At 48.9% G+C, this 18,488-nt stretch overlaps 1 long non-coding RNA gene across 1 annotated transcript; it reads right to left on the reverse strand.

The window, feature by feature from the left end:
* Nucleotides 1–9,758: 9,758 nt before the first annotated feature.
* LOC131380938 (uncharacterized) lies at nucleotides 9,759–18,453 on the reverse strand. The gene is made up of 3 exons (XR_009209235.1): nucleotides 18,205–18,453; nucleotides 16,398–16,512; nucleotides 9,759–10,060 (listed from the first exon to the last, which is right to left on the reverse strand). It is a non-coding gene; the product is annotated as an uncharacterized LOC131380938 (long non-coding RNA).
* Between the last annotated feature and the right edge of the window lie 35 nt (nucleotides 18,454–18,488).

The following is an 18,488-nucleotide window of genomic DNA, read 5'->3' on the forward strand; positions in this document are numbered from 1 at the left end:
TGGTCTCGATCTCCTGACCTCGTGATCCGCCCGCCTCGGCCTCCCAAAGTGCTGGGATTACAAGCGTGAGCCACCGCGCCCGGCCTTATTTCGGGGCCATTTAAAAACGGCGGCAGACGCAAGGCCCGAGGGCCAACGCAAGAACCTCCCACGGAAAGCTCCAAGGAGGCGGGGATTTGTGCCTCACTGTTGTGTTCGTGATTCATCTGCGGCGCCTGGAGAGTGTCTTGAACATAGTAGGCGCTCAGTAAACATTTTTGAAAGAATAACATAATCCCTCTCGGCCTCAGTTTCCTCCCGTGTACAGGAAGGGTTTGATCTCGGAGGGCCCTATCAACTCTGAAATTCCAGGATGCTGAGATTAAATCCCATGTGTACTGCTGTGGTTTTGCTTTTAGTTTTTCGGGGACATTTTTAGTGCTACCCTTTATGATGTGCCAGGAGTGAATTTGACACCAGATGGCTTTTTTTTTTTTTTTTTCTTAATAAGAAAGAAGACAAAGGGAGGGAGAAAAATATTTTCCAACTGGCAGTGCTGACAGCATTTTGGAAAAGAATCCAGGGAGGCAAAGAGGAGCTGTTTCAGCCTGATTCTGCCTCCTCCTGCACACTCTGCCACCCTGGCCTCCACCATAAACGAGGTAGATCTGAGTGGAGATTTTTATGGATGAGGCAAAGGGAGCATCATTACAGGAGGCTCCACCCCGAGTTAGCACTTGCTTTGTCCTCTGTGGCAGTCACAGCGAACTGGCCCCTGAGCCGCATGGTGGTGGATTCCAGCTATAGGCAGGGCTCTGGCTAAAGGCTGGGTCTGGTGTTAATTAGAAGAACAGAGAGACACCTGGCGAATCAAAAGTTGGCGCTCCCTGCCTGGGGAACATTCAGGAAAAATAGCCAAAGTGGCAGTGCCTCTTCTGGAATTCCTTTTCTCTGGGATCCCAACTCCCTCTCATGGAAAGGCAGGGTGGAGAAGGGTTCCTTGCTCAAAATGACCTCTAGCTGAGTTTTTAATATGTCATGGCGCAGGGAAGGGAAATTCCTAGAATAAGACAATTTGGCAGTGTGCACAGGGGTGTCAACCAGGGATGCTGCAGGCAGTCTGCTTGGGTTCAAATCGTGGCTCCACTACTTACTAGTTGTTTGATAAGGATAAGTGACTTTATCTTTCTGTACCTTAGTTTCCCCAACTGTAAAATGGAATAATTAAAATTCCCACCAAAGGCAATTGTTGTGTGGACTGAATTAGATAATACAAGAAAAGTGCCAGTGGTCTGCCTCTTCAAACAGACACTGGCACAAGGCAAGCACTCAATATTTTCCTATTTAATTAACAGGACCCCCAAAACTAGAACCTTGGGCTGGACAGGTCTCAAAATGGCTGCCTGTGAAGAGCCCCACTGTGGTACTATCACCTTTGGGCAAAGAAGTCTCCATCCAGCTGACTGGTCCCTCCCTCCTCCTTCACATCCCCAGGAACCTGGAGGAAGGCCACACACGATGAGCAGAAATTATGTGTCAGGCTCCAACTTGATGGATCACCTCCAAAGGGATCTTGGAGGGAAGAAGGGAGTAGTGGGCAAGGAGAAGAGGACTGTTGGTGCCAGTTTGGGAGGCTGGGACTAATGCAGTAGATGGTATATAAACCAGTGCACTGTATACCATAGGTGGCTTGTGATGGCCACCCATGGTCTATACCTCTGTTGAATGTCCTTGATTTTCTACTGATAAATTGTTTCAGATGCAGTGTTCTCGAATTTGACCAGCAAACTCCCTGAGGCCAAGTCTTGTCTTTCTGTCATGGTATCCACCCGACACAAACATGTCAAAGACGCTACTCACAAAGTAAAGACTTCAGAGGCATTTATTGATTGGATGAGATGTTAAACAGGGGAGCGGATTGGAATTCCAGACTGCATGGGCAAGGGGAGACAGAGGCAGCTGGGCATGTAAGGATCAGAGGTGTGACTCATCTGCTGGCCCCAAGTATCTTCCCTCAAACCCACAGTAGAAAATCAAGTAGCAAATCTATTTATCAGTAGAAAATCAAAGACATCCAACAGAGTTATAGACCATAGGTGGCCAGCACAAGCCACCTATGGTATATAATGCACTCCAAATATTCCACTCAAACCTCTCCAGCTTCCAGAAAGTCAGCGACACCAGGGTTCTCAGCCTGTCCTGCCACAGGGGAGGTGATATCCATGCCAGCCCTGGGAAAATATATCTCTCCAGCTACTCTGTCATTCCTGGCATGGAGGAGCCTCCAAGGCAAACTTTGCTGCCATTTCTTTCCCTTTTCTGAATGGACATTGGACTTCCATTGCTGTAGTCAGGACAGAGCCCACTGTTGCCCTGAGATGTCTTCTGGAGTCCTCCTAAGTTTCTTCATGTGGCTGGCCCATCCCTGTACCCCCAGGCTATGTAACCTGGGGCAGGTGCGTTACATCAATGTTCAGTAAATATTAAAGTGAACTGAAGGCCCCCCTCGGTGGCTCACGCCTGTAATCCCAGCACTTTGGGAGGCCAAGGTGGGTGGATCTCCTCTTCTTCAGAGACTTTCTTAACCATCTTCTATCAAAATTAACTCCCCCCCCCCGCCAAATTACTTCCCATTATCTTATCCTATTTATTTTGTTACTTACCTGTTTATTGTCTCTCTACCCCACCCAGACTGAAAGTTTCCCTAAGAGCAGGGACCTCGTATTTCTGTCCATCACTGTATCCCACCCCCTTTCACAGTGCCTGGCATATAGCAAGTGTCTGCTTGATGAGTGGTGGCCTCCTTCTCCCTGAGTTAGTCCCCTTCTCTCTAGCATTTTCAATGAGTTCTTTTCTATTAGGTAATTCTTCTGCCTTCAAAAAATGCATCAGCTCCTTTATTTTGCAAACTCTTTTTCATTTCACCCTTTAGCCATCAGCTTACTTTCCCATCTTTCGCCCCACCTACTACCCAGGAAAAATAGCTAGCCTTCATGTGTCAGAACCTTTCAACTGAAAGCACAGAAGACCAACTAAAAGCACCTTACACAATGGGCAAGTATATTATTTTTTAGAGGCAGAGAGCATTAATTCCACCTTTAATAAAGTCAGCTTCTCTGTGATTCTTTCTGAAAGCCCTGGCCTAGCGGGCTTCCCCTTGTGTGTCCTTGGCCAGCACTGCCTCACATGCCTAAACCTAAACCAATCACTGGCACAGAGGCAGGAAGTGCCGTGGTTGGCTGAGACTCATCAACATTATCCCCTGTGGCTGAGGAGGGGGTCTCCTTCCTTGGGTACAGGGCACGTAAATTTCAGGACAAAATCAAGCCTTTACCAGCACAGAAAAAGGGTAGAGTGTAGCTGTTGAATCTATGAGCTGCCCAACAACCTTCCAATAAATTGTTTTTCTGCTTAAGTTAGCCAGAGTTGGTTTCTGTGGCCTGTAATCACAGAAGCCTGGCGAGCTACACTCAGGGGCTTCCTGATGAGATGACAGGAGCAGCCCTCTCGGCCAGGAGGAGTGCTATCAGCACACATCTGTGAGGCGGCATAGAATGACCATATAGAAGCACATGGAAAATAGTCCCAGGACATCAGGAAAAGACTGTGGAGTCATGCATGAGAGCTGAGTTATTACAGCTTAGAGTCAGAGCCTATGTATTTTAGGTGACTCATTGTGACTATACCCCCAGGCTATGTAACCTGGGGCAGGTGCATTACATAAATGTTCAGTAAGTATTAAAGGGAACTGAAGGCCCCTTTCGGTGGCTCACGCCTGTAATCCCAGCACTATGGGAGGCCGAGATGGGCAGATGGCTTGAGCTCAGGAGTTTGAGACCAGCCTGGGCAGCAAGGGGAAAAACCCTGTCTCTATCAAAAATACAAAAATTAGCCGGGCTTGGTGGTGTGCACCTGTGGTCCCAGCTACTCAGGAGGCTGAGGTGGGAGGATCCCTGGAGCCCAGGAAGTCAAGGCTGCAGTGAGCCGTGATCGTGCCACTGCACTCCAGCCTGGGTGACAGAGCGAGACCCAGTCTCAAAATATAAATAAATAAAATAAAGTGAAGTGAAGTGATCACCCTTCCTGTTTAAAATTTTAAGCCAGGCGTGGTAGTCAGAACCTCTTGTTCCCGCTACTCGGGAAGCTGAGGCAGAAGGATCATTTGAAGGCCGAGTGCAGTGGCTCATACCTGTAATCTGAACACTTTGGGAGGCCATGGTGGGTGAATTGTTTGAGTCCAGGAGTTTGAGACCAGTCTGGGCAACATAGCAAGACCCCATCTGTACTAAAAATACAAAAAAATTAGCTGGGTATGGTGGCATGTGCTTGTAGTCCCAGCTATTCAGGAGGCTGAGGTGGGAGAACGGCTTGAATCCAGGAGGCAGAGGCTACAATGAGATTGTACCACGGCACTCCAGCCTGGGCAATAGAGCCAGACCCTGTCTCAAAAAAAAAAAAAAAGAAGGATCACTTGAGCCCTGGAGTTCAAGGCTGCAGTGCTCCATGATCGTGCCCGTGAATAGCCACTGCACTCCAGCCTAGGCAATGTAGTGAGACCTCATCTCTAAAAAATAAATAAAATAAAATAAAATAGTATTTTTCCTTGGTTCCCAAGAGGCCACCCATCTAAACAACTGGCCTCTCCCACCTGCTGCCATTCTTTCTGAAGACTTGAACCATTATACCACTGCTTCTTCCCACCTCACCTCTTGCCCTCCTCAGGGACACCCTGCTTCATGGGTCTGCACGTGAGCAGTCTCTCACCTCTGGAGCAGGAGACTGTATCATCACTCAGACCTGCCCCACTCCCACCTCTGAGACTCAGCCCTTCCTTCGCTGACCTAGACCGCCTTTCCTTTCTCCTCCTGGCTGCCCACTCCCACTACGCCTGCTTTGAAGAACCTGGCCCAGTCCCTGGCACATCACCAACATCTAATCAGTAGCTGTCAATACTGTCTTGTCCTCTTCTGCTCCCTGGCCAATGGCCTGCCCCAAAGCCACTTCACTGCCCTCCTTCTGGCTCTAGAATGCCCCCATCCCCTCATGTCCTCCTCTGAGCTAGAAGCTGCTGCCCACTGCTCACTGTCTCCATCCCTGTTCCCTGCTGAACTCACCACTGATTCTCACGGTCTCACCTCAACCAGGCCTCACTGGGGACCAGTAATCCTTTTCCTCTTGGGCCCTCTTGGGAGGACGGGGACAGGGGTTCCAAATCAAGTTCCCACAGCAGCTTTTCTAAATTCCGGAAGCTTCTCTCCTCCCATCCTCACCTTCCTCCTAACATATGGCCCACTTTTGGCCACTTTGTCAGCAAGAGTGTCTGGCACAAGCACCACCACTTCCACCTCAAGAAGACATCTCTGCCTTCAGGTCACAAGATAGTGGAGTAAAGCCTCCTTCTCCTCTCAAAAATCACCCCCAAGATGATAAGGAAAATAAGAAACAGGAACCCAAAGTCTATCTTCAATGAAACAAGGATTTAGAATCCTGGCCCCATCATATGAAAACAGAAAATGATAGAAGAATGGCAAACGACCCCATAGAGTCCAAGAAGGGCAGACCAAAAACATATGGAGGCACAGACCCACGAGAAGCAAGCTGATTCTTCCCTTGGAAACCCAGGAAAGCTCGGGAATTGCAAGTAGCAAGTAAGACAGAAGGATGGGCAGGGGTCTAAAGCTGAGGCAACGTCTAAAACTCCAGGGATTGCTTGAAGATTTGTTTAAAGAGCAATTAGACTGTCAGGAACCCCAGCCATCTCCAGCACAATCAGGTAACTTAATGTGTCCCCTCCCCATTCCTGCAGGAGACAGGAAGATGGATTCTGGAGATATCGAAACAGAAAGATTCTGGACTTAGGGGTTGGGGAGGTGCAGGAAAAGGAGTGGGATCAAAGACTGAGGGAAAGTCGGTGACATGGTTTGGCTGTATCCCCACCCAAATCTCATCTTCAATTGTAGTTCCCACAATTCCCATGTGTTGTGGGAAGGACCCAGTGGGAGATAAATGAATCATGGGTGCAGCTTCCCCCATACTGTTCTCATGGTAGTGAATAAGTCTCACAAGATGGGATGGTTTGATAAGGGGTTTCTGCTTTCACTTGATTCTCATTCTCTCTCTTGCCAGCCACCATGTAAGAAGTCCCTTTGCTATTCCTTCATCTTCTGCCATGATTGTGAAGTCTCCCCAGCCATGTGGAACTGTGAGTCCATTAAACCTCTTTCCTTTATAAAGTACCCAGTCTTGGGTATGTCTTTATTAGCAGTGTGAGAACAGACTAATACAGTCGGCATCTGAACAATAACACCCAGTCTCCCTGCCACACACCTCTCCCTAACTCCCACACTATAGCTGGCTCTAGAACTCTGGGTGAGGGGCTTGTAACCTTCAAGCAGGAGATGAAACTAGATCATTCTTTTCTGGAAAAAAAATGTGCCAGAGAAAAAGCCTATTAACACTGACAATTGATACCCTCCAATGAAGGAGTCCAGCCAGCCACTTGATTGCCCTACTGTGAGCCCACAGGGAGAGCTTCCAGCTGGATTTCTACAGCCTCCCTCTCAACAGGAGTGGACAGCCAAGGAACACCAGACCTCTGAGGAAAGCCTCCAGCATGATGCAAAGCAAAACACAGGGGGAAGAAAAATTCAAGTTAATATCCTGAGAGAGATAATTTATGTGTCCAAAGGACGTGAAACTATTTCTTAAAAAAAAAAAAAAAAAAAAGTAAGAGGCCGGGCGTGGTGGCTCACACCTGTAATCCCAGCACTTTGGGAGGCCAAGGCTGGCGGATCACTTGAGGTCAGGAGTTCGAGACCTGCCTGGCCATCATGGTGAAACCCCGTCTCTACTAAAAATACAAAAAAAAAAAAAAAAAAAATTAGCTGGGCATGGTGGTGGGCACCTGTAACCCCAGCTACTTGGAAGGCTGAAGCAGGAGAATCGCTTGAACCCGGGAGGTGGAGGTTGCAGTGAGCCGAATCACACCACTGCACTCCAGCCTGGGTGACACAGCAAGACTCAGTCTCAAAAAAAAAAAAAGAGAAGAGAAAAGAGGGCAGGCACCGTCATTCTCACACCTGTAATTCTAGCACTTTGGGAGGCCGAGGCAGGAAGATCACCTGAAGTCAGGAGCTCAAGACCAGCCTGGCCAACATGGTGAAACTCTGTCTCTACTAAAAATACAAAAATTAGCCGGGTGTGGTGGCGGGCACTTGTAATCCCAGCTACTCAGGAGGCTGAAGCAGGAGAATCGCTTGAACCCGGTAAGCAAAGATTGCCGTGAGCCGAGATCCCGCCATTGCGCTACAGCCTGGACAACAGAGTGAGACTGCATCTCAAAAAAAAAAAAAGAAAAGAAAAAGAAAAGGAAAGAAAAAGAAATGCTGGTACATGCCTGCAGTCTCAGCAACTTCAGAGGCTGACGTGAAAACATCACTTGAGCCCAGCTCTGGGCTGCAGTGTGCTATGTTAGGATCAGGGAATCACCAGCTTGCCTAAGAGGGTAGAAGGAACCAGTTCAGGTAGAAAATTGAGCAGGTCAAAACTCCCATGCTGGCTGGGTTCGGTGGCTCATGCCTATAATCCCAGCACTTTGGGAGGCCAAGGCGGGCAAATCACTTGAGATCAGGAGTTCGAGACCAGCCTGGGCAACAGAATGAAACCTCGTCTGTACTAAAAATAAAAAAATTAGCCAGTCATGGTGGCGCACACCTGTAGTCCCAGCTACTTGGGAGGCTGAGGCAGGAGAATTGCTTGAACCCAGGATTGCAGTGAGCCGAGATCACGCCACTGCACTCCAGCCTGGGTGACAGAGCAAGACTGTCTCGGGAAAAAAAAAAAAAACTCCCATGCTGACCAATAGTGTGATCATACCTGTGAATAGCCACTGCACTCTAGCCTGGGCAATGTAGTGAGACCCTTTCTCTTTAAAAAAAATTATCTTAAAAGAAAGAAAAAGTAGAGAACATGAAAGCACTCTGGAAAATTATATAAAGAAAAAATAAAAAGAGTAATAACAATATACTTAGCAAATAGATTAGGATATAGCATAGAGGATACCTACCAGAAAACAGAACAAAGGGATGGTTAATAAGAGAGAAATAATACGAAAATTAGAGGATCGATCCAAGGAGCCTGGCAACCAAGTAATCAGAGATGCAGAAGGAATGAACAGGGAAAATGGAGGAAGAAACTTCAAAGAAATTATAAAGCAATTCCCTGCCGGGCGCGGTGGCTCACGCTTGTAATCCCAGCACTTTGGGAGGCCGAGGCAGGCGGATCACGAGGTCAGGAGATCGAGACCACGGTGAAACCCCGTCTCTACTAAAAATACAAAAAATTAGCCGTGCGTGGTGGCGGGCGCCTGTAGTCCCAGCTACTCGGAGAGGCTGAGGCAGGAGAATGGCGTGAACCCGGGAGGCGGAGCTTGCAGTGAGCTGAGATTGTGCCACTGCACTCCAGCCTGGGCGACAGAGCGAGACTCCGTCTCAAAAAAAAAAAAAAAAAAAAAAAGCAATTCCCAGAACTAAAGTACATAAATTGTTTTGGGACAGAGGTTCTTCAGCTTTAGCATGCATCAGAATACCTGGTAGGCTTGTTAAAGCACAGATGGCTGGGCCCTATCACCGGAGTTTCTGATTCAGTAGGTGTGAGGTGAGGCCCCAAGTCTGCATTGCTGACGTGTTCCCACAGGTGATACTGATGCTGCTGGACTGGGGACTACACTTTAAGAACCACTGTATTGGATTTAAAGAACCTGGCAAGTACCCAGAAAAAGGAATGAAAAGCAACCCACAGCAATATACTGTGACATTTCAAGATAGCCAAGATAAAAGAAAACAATCCTAAAAGTGGGGGTTGGGGGGAAGGGCGGAGGTGAACTCAAAGTCTCAGAAATCAAAATGGCAAGAACTTCTGAACTGCAAAATTAGAAGCTGAAAAATAAAGGAACAATGTCTTCAAAATTCTGAAGGAAAATGATTTTCAACTTAAAATTCCATACCCAGCCAAAACTATCAATCAAGTGTGAGGATGGAATAAAGCCATTTTAAGTAACACGGAAGTCTAAAATGTTACCTCCCAGGCACTCTTTCTCAGGAAGCTACGGGAGGATGTGCTTCATCAAAACAAGGGAGTAAACCAAGAAAGAAGAAAACACTGAGTCCAGGAAAGAGGAAAAGGGCAAAGGTGATGAGAAACCCAGGATGACAGGTGTACCACAGCCCAGAGGGCAACACGTTCAGAGGAAAGTGCAAGAATGGGGCACCCCAGGACAAAAGTCTCCAAGGGAAAAAGAGAACCAGTAAGATTATATGACAGGTTTGGCCATATGCAAAATTGTACTGAGAGGGCGTTTTACAGAACTGTTGAAGGGTGTGGGAAGACAGAGCCAGAGATTCAAAGAAAAAACCAAGCAAATTAAAAATGAGGCAATTAACTCCAGAAAAAACAAAAAGGTTGTACAAGAAAGGAAATATAAACAGAGTATATGACAAAGTTATTTAGAAAAGGAAATGTAACCAGAATACTTGCCTCGAGAATAAACAATATTTACAAATTCAATAATGAAATCACTGAATATGTGTTTAACTATAGATTATGATATAAACATAATTTGAGTGGTGTCTCACGTGCCCATGTGAAGAGACCACCAAACAGGCTTTGTGTGAGCAACAAGGCTGTTTATTTCACCTGGGTGCAGGCGGGCTGAGTCCAAAAAGAGAGTCAGCAAAGGGTGGTGGATTATCATTAGTTCTTATAGGTTTTGGGATAGGCGGTGGAGTTAGGAGCACTGTTTTGCGGGCAGGGGGTGGATCTCTCAAAGTACATTCTCAAGGGTGGGGGGAATTACAAAGAACCTTCTTAAGGGTGGGGGAGATTACAAAGAAACTTCTTAAGGGTGGGGGAGATTACAAAGTACATTGATCAGTTAGGTTGGGGCAGAAATAAATCACAATGGTGGAATGTCATCAGTTAAGGCTATTTTCACTTCTTTTGTGGCTCTTCAGTTGCTTCAGGCCATCTGGATGTATACGTGCAGGTCACAGGGGATATGATGGCTTAGCTTGGGCTCAGAGGCCTGACAAGTGGGGGAGGGGAAGAAGTGAGTAGAGAATCAAAATCCTCCACTACCAAGACAAGAAGTCAACAAATTAGATGAATCCAGAATGGCAGTACATATACTATCTAGAAATAAGGGGCCAAGAATGGTGGCTTATGCCTGTAATCTCAGCACATTTGGAGGCTGAGGCAGGTGGATCACCAGAGGTCTTGGGTTCAAGACCAGCCTGGCCAACATGGCGAAACCCCGTTTCTACTAAAATTACAAAAATTAGCCAGGCATGGTGGTGTGCGCCTATAATCCCAGCTACTTGGGAGGCTGAGCAGGGAGAATTACTTCAACCTGTGAGGCGGAGGTTGCAGTGAGCCAAGATAGCACCACTGCACTCCAGCCTGGGTGACAGAGCAAGGCTCCGTCTCAAAAAAAAAAAGTAGAAATAAGGAAGGAAATACCAGAAAAAAAACAGCTGAGAATTGAAAGCGGTTGACCCTAGGGACTAGGATAAGGGCTGGGAGAAAAGCCGGGGGGACTTGTGTTTGCGTTACAAGCCTTTTAGCACTATTTGATTTTTCAGCTATGTGTATGTATTATCTTGATAAAATAAATACTGATTTTCTAAAGCAACTATAACTCTGGTGCCACAGTCTCCACTACACACACCTGCAGGGCTGTGTGGACCCAAAGGAGCAGGGATTCCTCCACCCTCACCCTGTCTGGACAGGTATTATTCATCATCAGCTTAACCCTCTTCCACTCACAAATGCAATTTCTCCATCTCCTCCTGTTCCTGTAGCAGCCATCAACTGGGTGGCTGTACTGAACTATAAGTTTCTAGAGGTCAGGCACAGTGGCTCACACCTGTAATCCCAGCACTTTGGGAGGCCAAGGTGGGAGGATTGCTTGAGCTCAGGAGTTCGAGACCAGCCTGGGCAACCCAGAGAGACCCTGTCTCTACGAAAACATTTAAAAATTAGCCAGGTGTGTTGGTGCTCACCTGTGGTCCCAGCTACTTGTGAGAGTGAGGTATGTGGTCCCAGCTACTTGTGAGAGTGAGGTAGGAGAATTGATTGAGCCCAGGAGGTTGAGGCAGCAATGAGCTGTGATCACACCACTGTACTCCAGCCTGGGCAATGGAGGGATAGCCCATCTCTAAAATTAATTAATTAATTAATTAATTAAAAGTGTCTACAACATGCCTTTAATGCTTTACAGGTACTCACTGTGCCCCTTACCTGGAAGGCTAGTTTTCCCTCCTCTTCTCCCTTCCAAATGCTGAACTCTAGTTTATACTTCAGATAACATTTCCTCCATAGCTGTTGCTCTCCCCACTCATCTGAGCTATCCCCACTTTGCCCTCCCCCTCTCCCTCCTCGCACTCCTCCCCTTCTTCCTCCTTCCTCCCCTTCTTCCCCTTCCCTCTGCTTCTCCCCGCCCCCTCCTCCTCTGTTTTCCCTGCTGGAGCCTTTAGCACTTTGTACAGTAACTGCCCCTCACTGTTAGACTGTAAGCTCCATGAGGCCAGAAACTGTCTTATTCACTGAAGGCTCAGGACAGGGCCTGGTGCACGGTTAAGGAGTCAGTAATTATGCAAATAGATGAATGCATGACTCACTTTTAGTAAGGGCTCAAAAAGGATTTGAGTGAATTAATTAGTCACAAAGAATGCAGGCTCTCCCTCAATATTTAAAGTCTGCCTCTCTCTGCCATCTCCAATCTACCATCTACTCTCCCTCTTTCCTACAAGGTCACATCCTCTCAAATAAGTTGGCTGTGGCCAGTGCTCCACTTCCAATTCATTTACTCCTGCCTCAACCCCATAAAGAAGCCAGGGCCCCTTCATGTGACCAGGGTCAGCTCCAGTGCAGGGCTTAATTTTTTTTTGGAGATGGGTCTTGCTCTGTCCCATGGGCTGGAGTGCAGTTGCCCCAACATAGCTCACTGCAGCCTCAAATTCCTGGGCTCCAGCAATCCTCCTGCCTCAGCTACGGCGGCTGGCTTTTCCAGGGCTTTGCTAGCTATCTGAGTTTGTATTATACTGGAATGAGCTGCTTAGGGAATATCTGTCTACCCAGTTCTGAAGGAAATCAATCCTCTCTCAGTTTCCCTTTCCCTAGACCCAAAGTACAGCTCTCAGAGGTCTAGGACCCAGGCTCGACAGAGGGCACCCAGTTAACTCTGGACTTTGGCCTGCTTGACAAGGATAGATCTTGGCCTAAACTAAGTGGCTGGCCCTTCCCAGTCTTCCCACTTTCCCATCCATTTTGCAGGCCAAGAGTTGAGATTCTAGTCCTTCAAGTTCACGTGCCCCGGTGACTCCCAGCCAGTGTCTTCGAGTAGGATGGGTATGCAGTCTGGGCTGAGGGTACAAGGAGGGCTGGGGGTACAGGGAGGACTGGAGGACTGCTTAGCACCGCAGGCGCTGAAGGGTGAAAACCTGCCTTGCCTCCCCACTGAGTTCTTGAGGCCAGAACGAAGCTGGCCCCCGGGAGCTTTCGGGAGAAGGGCCCCCAATCTGTTGATCACTGAAAGGTCTCAAGGCCGCCCGCCCGGGTCAGGGCGGTCCCCTCCCCACCCCCACCAGGCCACTTTACCTCAAAGAACCACCCGGGTTTTGGAATACAGCGACCTAAGCTGTGCCCCCAGAGGGGCCAGCAGGCGGCGGGGAAGGGAGGGAGGGAAGGGCGGAGAGCACCCGGGCTAGAGGATTGGAGAGGTGGGGGTGGGGCACAGGAGAGGCCCCTTCTTTCCTTTGCCCACTGCCGGAGCAGGGAGGAGCGTGGGAAGACGGAGGTTTGGTCTGTAAATAGGGAACATGTAAATACCGGCCGAGAAACTCGATCGGGTCTCGTCGCCTCTCAATTTAGGAGAAGGGCTGGAGCCAGGCTTTCAGTGGCTGCTTGGGGCGCAGGTCACGTGGCCGCCCAAGACCGGAGGGTGGGGGGAGGCTAGGGGGCTGTTCCCGATGTGGGTAGAGGGGAGGCAGGAATCCCGGCCAACCTCGCCGGCTCTGGCCCCCAGTAGTTATTTTTGTCCTTATGGCACACTTCCCCAATACTGACTGTGGGGGTGGGAAGGCCGGGGGGCTGCGCTGCTCGGGATTCATCCGCCCCAGGCGCTTTCTGAATGCTAAGGCAAGGTGTGTCTGTGGGTTTCTCCAAGCCTCAGTTGGCCTCGGTCTTGTTTCATTTGACTCCTGGGCGGCTTGCTGCTGCCTGGGGTGATGGGCAGGGTGCTGGCAGGCTGTGCCCTGAATTGAAACTCCATCACTGACTGGCTTGTGGAGAAAGTGCCTAGGAGGCTGGCATCCCGCCTTCCGGGCTCAGTGCCCCAGGGAGATCAGCAGTGCCCAGAAAGGAAGGTGCCCGCTGGGACTGGTTTCCAACAGAGCACTGTGTGCCAGGCTCTGTGAGAGGCATTAGGGGTGTGCAGAAAAAGAGACAGCGCCTGCCCTAAAGGAGCTTACACTGCAGTGGGGGAACAGACAAGTAAACCAGAATGAAAATACAGGAGCTCCGAGAAGCTTCTAAGTCAGACTGGGACCTGGGAGGATTTGAGGAAGAGGTGGCACTTGAATTGTATCTTCAAGGATGAGGAGTTAGCTCACAGAGGAGGGGGAAAGGGCATCCAGGCAGAGAGAACTGCCTGTGCAAAGGGAGGGAGGCATAGGAGGTCAGTAACAGGATCCCAGGCACTTAGTTTCTCCTGACAGAAGCACAGGGGGCTGTGGGGGAAAGTGCTGGAGATGGGGTGGGCAGGCTGACAGAAGCTAGATCTTGGGGACCATGGGTGCCCAGCTATGCATCTGAGCTTCCTTCTGGAAGTCTCAGGGAACTGCTGAATCATTTCATACAGACAGGATCAGGACAAGACAGAGTCAGATTTGCATTTTCTAGGAGAGTTGGGAATGGATTTGAATTTGGGATGTAGAGAATGAAAAAGGTTGATGAGAAACCTGTTGCCAACCTCCCCTGAGACAGCAGCCAGCCACGCATGCGAATGGAAAGAAGGAAAAGGCCTGACAAATCTTTGGGAGTGGAGGAGCCATTGGTTTTCAGGACTGATTGGGGGTAGGCATGAGTTAGTTGGGAAAGAATTGGGTGACATCAGGTTTCTGGCTTGGGGAACTGGGCAGATGGATGCAGAAGGAACAGCTTTGGAGGAAAGGAGAATGATGATGATGAGCATAGTATCTATTAAACACTCAGTGTTTCAGGCATAAACACTTCATATATCATCTCATTTAATCCTCACAATAACTTACAAAGTAGGTACTATTGTTGTCTCCATCTTAAGGGGAAACTGAGTCAAGAGGTTAAGTAACTAAGCAGTGGTGTTGGAGTGATAAGCATGCCTGCACCTTGCAGGCAGTGAGGTTTCCCAGGCTGTTGCACAGAGGAGCTATCCCTGCTACCACTAGCTCCTCCCTCCCTCTCCAGCCCTCAGCATCTGGCACCCCCACAGCAGTTCAGTCATTAGCCACTGCGTCTCTCTCCCTCACCCCACCCCACCTCAGCCCCCATACTCTGCCCTGGGAAGCCAGGACAGGACCATACCATACAAGCCTTGTGACAGGAGGGCACCAAGCTCTGGAATCTTGGCATTGACATCCACCTACTCATGAACAATACAAAGCAGAACTGAGACTGCAGGGGCAATCAGAAAAACCAAGAACATCAATGGGTTCCTTTTTTTTTTTTTAAGTTTTAAGAAAAAAAGTAACATTTCGGTGACATCAGAGATAATCATGAAAGGTCAGTAGCCCAACCTTGTACTTATTTTCTGTGGGGAAAAGGCAATTAGGCATCTCCCATGGAGGAAGCTCCTCCAGCTGTTTCCCTTTCGCCAGCCTTGGCTCGGGACACCCAGTCTGACTTCAGTAGCCACAGCAGGAGACAGACAGGGACAGCCACTCCTTGTTTGCCCCACCTAGCCCCCCGTTCTAGCATTTGGGGTAATGGGGACACTGCTGTTGTTTCCAAATTGCCTCTTACCAATCATGCAGTCAGAGAGGCCAGAGGAAGGGGGATACAGCAGGTAGGGAACTAAGTGAGAGTCAGTGGGCTTTCTCCTGGGAGAGTTGTTAGACCTGGCTTCAGCGATCTCCCTTGAACCACCTAAAATGAACCATCTAAAGTTACACAACCAGCAACTGGCCCAGGCCCTGTAGGCAGGATGTTGTTTTTGAGGCTGTTTTAGGCAGAAGTTAGAAGGTCCACTTGCCTCCCACCACCCTCACCACTTCAACTACAGGAAAGAGGCCCACCATGACCCTAGAGAGCTTTCCAGAGTGCAGACCTTTTCCTAGTCATCTGTGGACAGAGCAGTGGGAAGCCTGTGGCATCAAGAGAGCAAGCCCCACCTATGTTTGGGGTTCCAGGCTCCAGTAGCGCCTCCACTGCTTTTGTAGTCTCTGGAAGCACAGGGTCCTCACCAGGCCTCTTGGGAACTGCCCCTCCTCCCTCATTTACCCCTCCTTGCTGGGTTCTATTTGCACCCCTGTGCCTCTGGCCTTGGAACGGGTTCTATCTGTTATATACAAACTTTTATTTGACCTCAGAGCAAGAAATGCTTGAGGACCATCTCCTCTGCATCTTTCAGGGACAGCCAGAGCCCTGAGACACACATGAAGGCATCTACTGCATCCAGGAGTGAAAGTAGCATTGTTTTAACACTGGGTCACAATCCGGTGGTGGTTTGTGAATTCAATTTAGAAGGTCATGGCTGGCACCTTAAAACCATCAAATAGAACACAACACGTGCAATAGAAAATATGAGTGTGCACACATAGCCAGGGTAAGTATTGTCCATGAAACTTTTGTATCATTTATCTCACAACATAAAATGTGTTTCTTGCTGTAGGTCACCGAACGAATCCCTGGACAAAAGAACACTGGTTTAAACATAAAGTCAAGGCCAGGCATGGTGGCTCACACTGGTAATCCTACCACTTTGGGAGGCCAAGGCAGGTGGATCACCTGAGGTCAGGAGTTTGAGACCAGCCTGGCCAACATGGTGAAACCATGTTGTTTCTACTAAAAATACAAAAATTAGCTGGGCGTGGTGGCAGGTGCCTATAACCCCAGCTACTCAAGAGGCTGAGGCAGGAGAATGGCTTGAACCCAAGGGGCGGAGGTTGCAGTGAGCCAAGATCACGCCACTTCACTCCAGCCGGGGCAACAGAGTGAGACTTCATCTCAACAAGTACAAGTCACCTGTTCTGTGTTAGGCACTCTGCTAGGCACAAGAAATCCAGTAAAGAATAAGACATCCCCTAGTCTCAATCCACCTTCTGGTTGGGAAGCCAATAAGCACACAGTTGCAAGATAGGGTGCCAAGTGGTCTGAGAGATACGTACGAGGCTATAAAACCCTGACATGAGGGCGGGCATCTGGGAGGGCTTCAAGGAGAGGTGATGCAATTGGAGTTCACAGCAGAAAAAGACAGCGATAGGTTCTAGTGTCTCCTCCATCCTATAGATAAGAAGAGAACTATGTTAAAGTGTCAAGAGTTCTAGTCTTAAAGTCCAAAGACATCCTGTCTCCTTAACAAGCTGTGAGGTCTCAGGTGAGTCAATTAACCTTCCCAGACCCTGATTCCTCATTTACAAAACAGGCATCTATAAAAATGGGCATAATATCTGCTCTGTCAACCTCAAAGAAGTGAGAGATCAAATGAAATAGATAATATATGTGAAAGCATTTTGTAAATTACAAAAGGGGAAGTATTGTCTCTGTGGATGAGGAAATGGAAGCATAACGAAGTGAAGTGTCCTGCCCTACAGTGCTATGGGTAGCAGGCCCCCGTAAATCCTCAGTCCTCAGCTCCTGCCTGCATTCCTCCTACTGCAACTAATCTACCTCAGAAGAGGGCAGGGGAAGGGTCTAAAAAGGCCCCCCTAGCAACCTGACTATTGAAGATTTACCTTAAAGATCCTATTGTTTTAATGATGAGAGGTGGGTATGTCAGAACTCCTCCGTTTCCCTTTCTGTTAATGAATTAAGATCTACCCAAATTCAGTGTTTAAAGTTACATAAGCATCATTCAGATCTGTAACAGCCACTTTCATTTTGGAAAAACAGCATTTCCATTAAAATGGTGTTATATAAAAAGGTTTTGTATACGTGCGTAGGAACAGCAGAAACAGGCACACATGATCACTGTATGGCACATAGGCATATGCAGATCATGACCTCACCTGTCCTCATGAGGAAGGGACCATAGGAAGCAGGTGTCTGATAGTACCTGGCAAGTTTGGCTGTGACCTAGTTGTCCTCTAATCATCAGTAAGACCTGATGCATGTTGGGCAATGGGAACTGCAGCAAGAAGGAAGCCCCTTCCTTGGCAGGGTGAGTGCCACTGAATCACAGAATATTAGGGTTGGATTTAGCTCAGAAGTCACCCAGTGCAATCTCACTCTACACCACTCTTGCTGGCCTTGACTTGAACAGCTACCATTGTCCCAAGGCAGCCCATGTCACCTGTAGACAGATGTAGATCACTGGAAAAGACCTGATATTGAGCTGAAACCAGCCTTTCTGCAGCTACTACCTCTGGGGAACAAAAGCACCTACAACCTTGAGCAGAGACTCCAGGAGCCGTAGGCAGCGGAGAGTGCCCCGAGGCCTAAAGAGCAAGTGGGGAGGGCAGCCTGAGTCCACAAAGCTGAAGCTCCTCCCTGAGAGACCTCCATCCATCTAAAGGAAGCTGGGACTGTGGGGGCAGAGAGAGGGGTAGGATGAGGAAGGTAGGGAGGAGGGGAGGAGTCGGGGCCGCCTAAATGGGAGTAAGTCGGTGGCTGTGAGGAAAGCCCCGCACCTCAGGTCTCATTTTCAGTGTTGTGGGGGACACAGTCCCGAGGTCAGTTCCAGCTCTTATACTCTGGAGTCCTAGGTCCGCCTACACGCACACACCCCTTTCAGGATTCGAAGGTTGTACTTTTTTTTTTTTGAGACGGAGTCTCGCTTTGTCGCCCAGGCTGGAGTGCAGTGGCGCGATCTCAGCCACCTGCAAGCTCCGCCTCCCGGGTTCAAGCAAGTCTGTGCCTCAGCCTCCCGAGTAGCTGGAATTACAGGCGCCCGCCACCACGCCCGGCTAATTTTTTTGTATTTTTAGTACAGACGGGGTTTCACCATCTTGGCCTTGGTGGTCTTGAACTCCTGACCTCGTGATCCACCGACCTCGGCCTTCCAAAGTTCTGGGATTACAGGCGTGAGCCACCGCGCCCGGCCTCGACGGTTGTACTTTTTATGTGACGTGGTACGTCCTTGATTCGAGAGCTAAGCAGGGGGTAAGGTAACTTCCGATCTGCCCCATCCCCTGCTGGAGTTAGGTTAGGCTTAGCGGCTTGTCCTGGTCACCCCTGAAGGGCGGAACCATTCCACCTTACCCAACGGCTCCCTCCGAGACAACATCCCAGGACAGAGCACGGGAACGTGAGCTTCGGCG

The sequence above is a fragment of the Hylobates moloch genome, unplaced genomic scaffold (genome assembly GCF_009828535.3).
Source record: "Hylobates moloch isolate HMO894 unplaced genomic scaffold, HMol_V3 SCAFFOLD_13, whole genome shotgun sequence".
NCBI lineage: Eukaryota > Metazoa > Chordata > Mammalia > Primates > Hylobatidae > Hylobates > Hylobates moloch.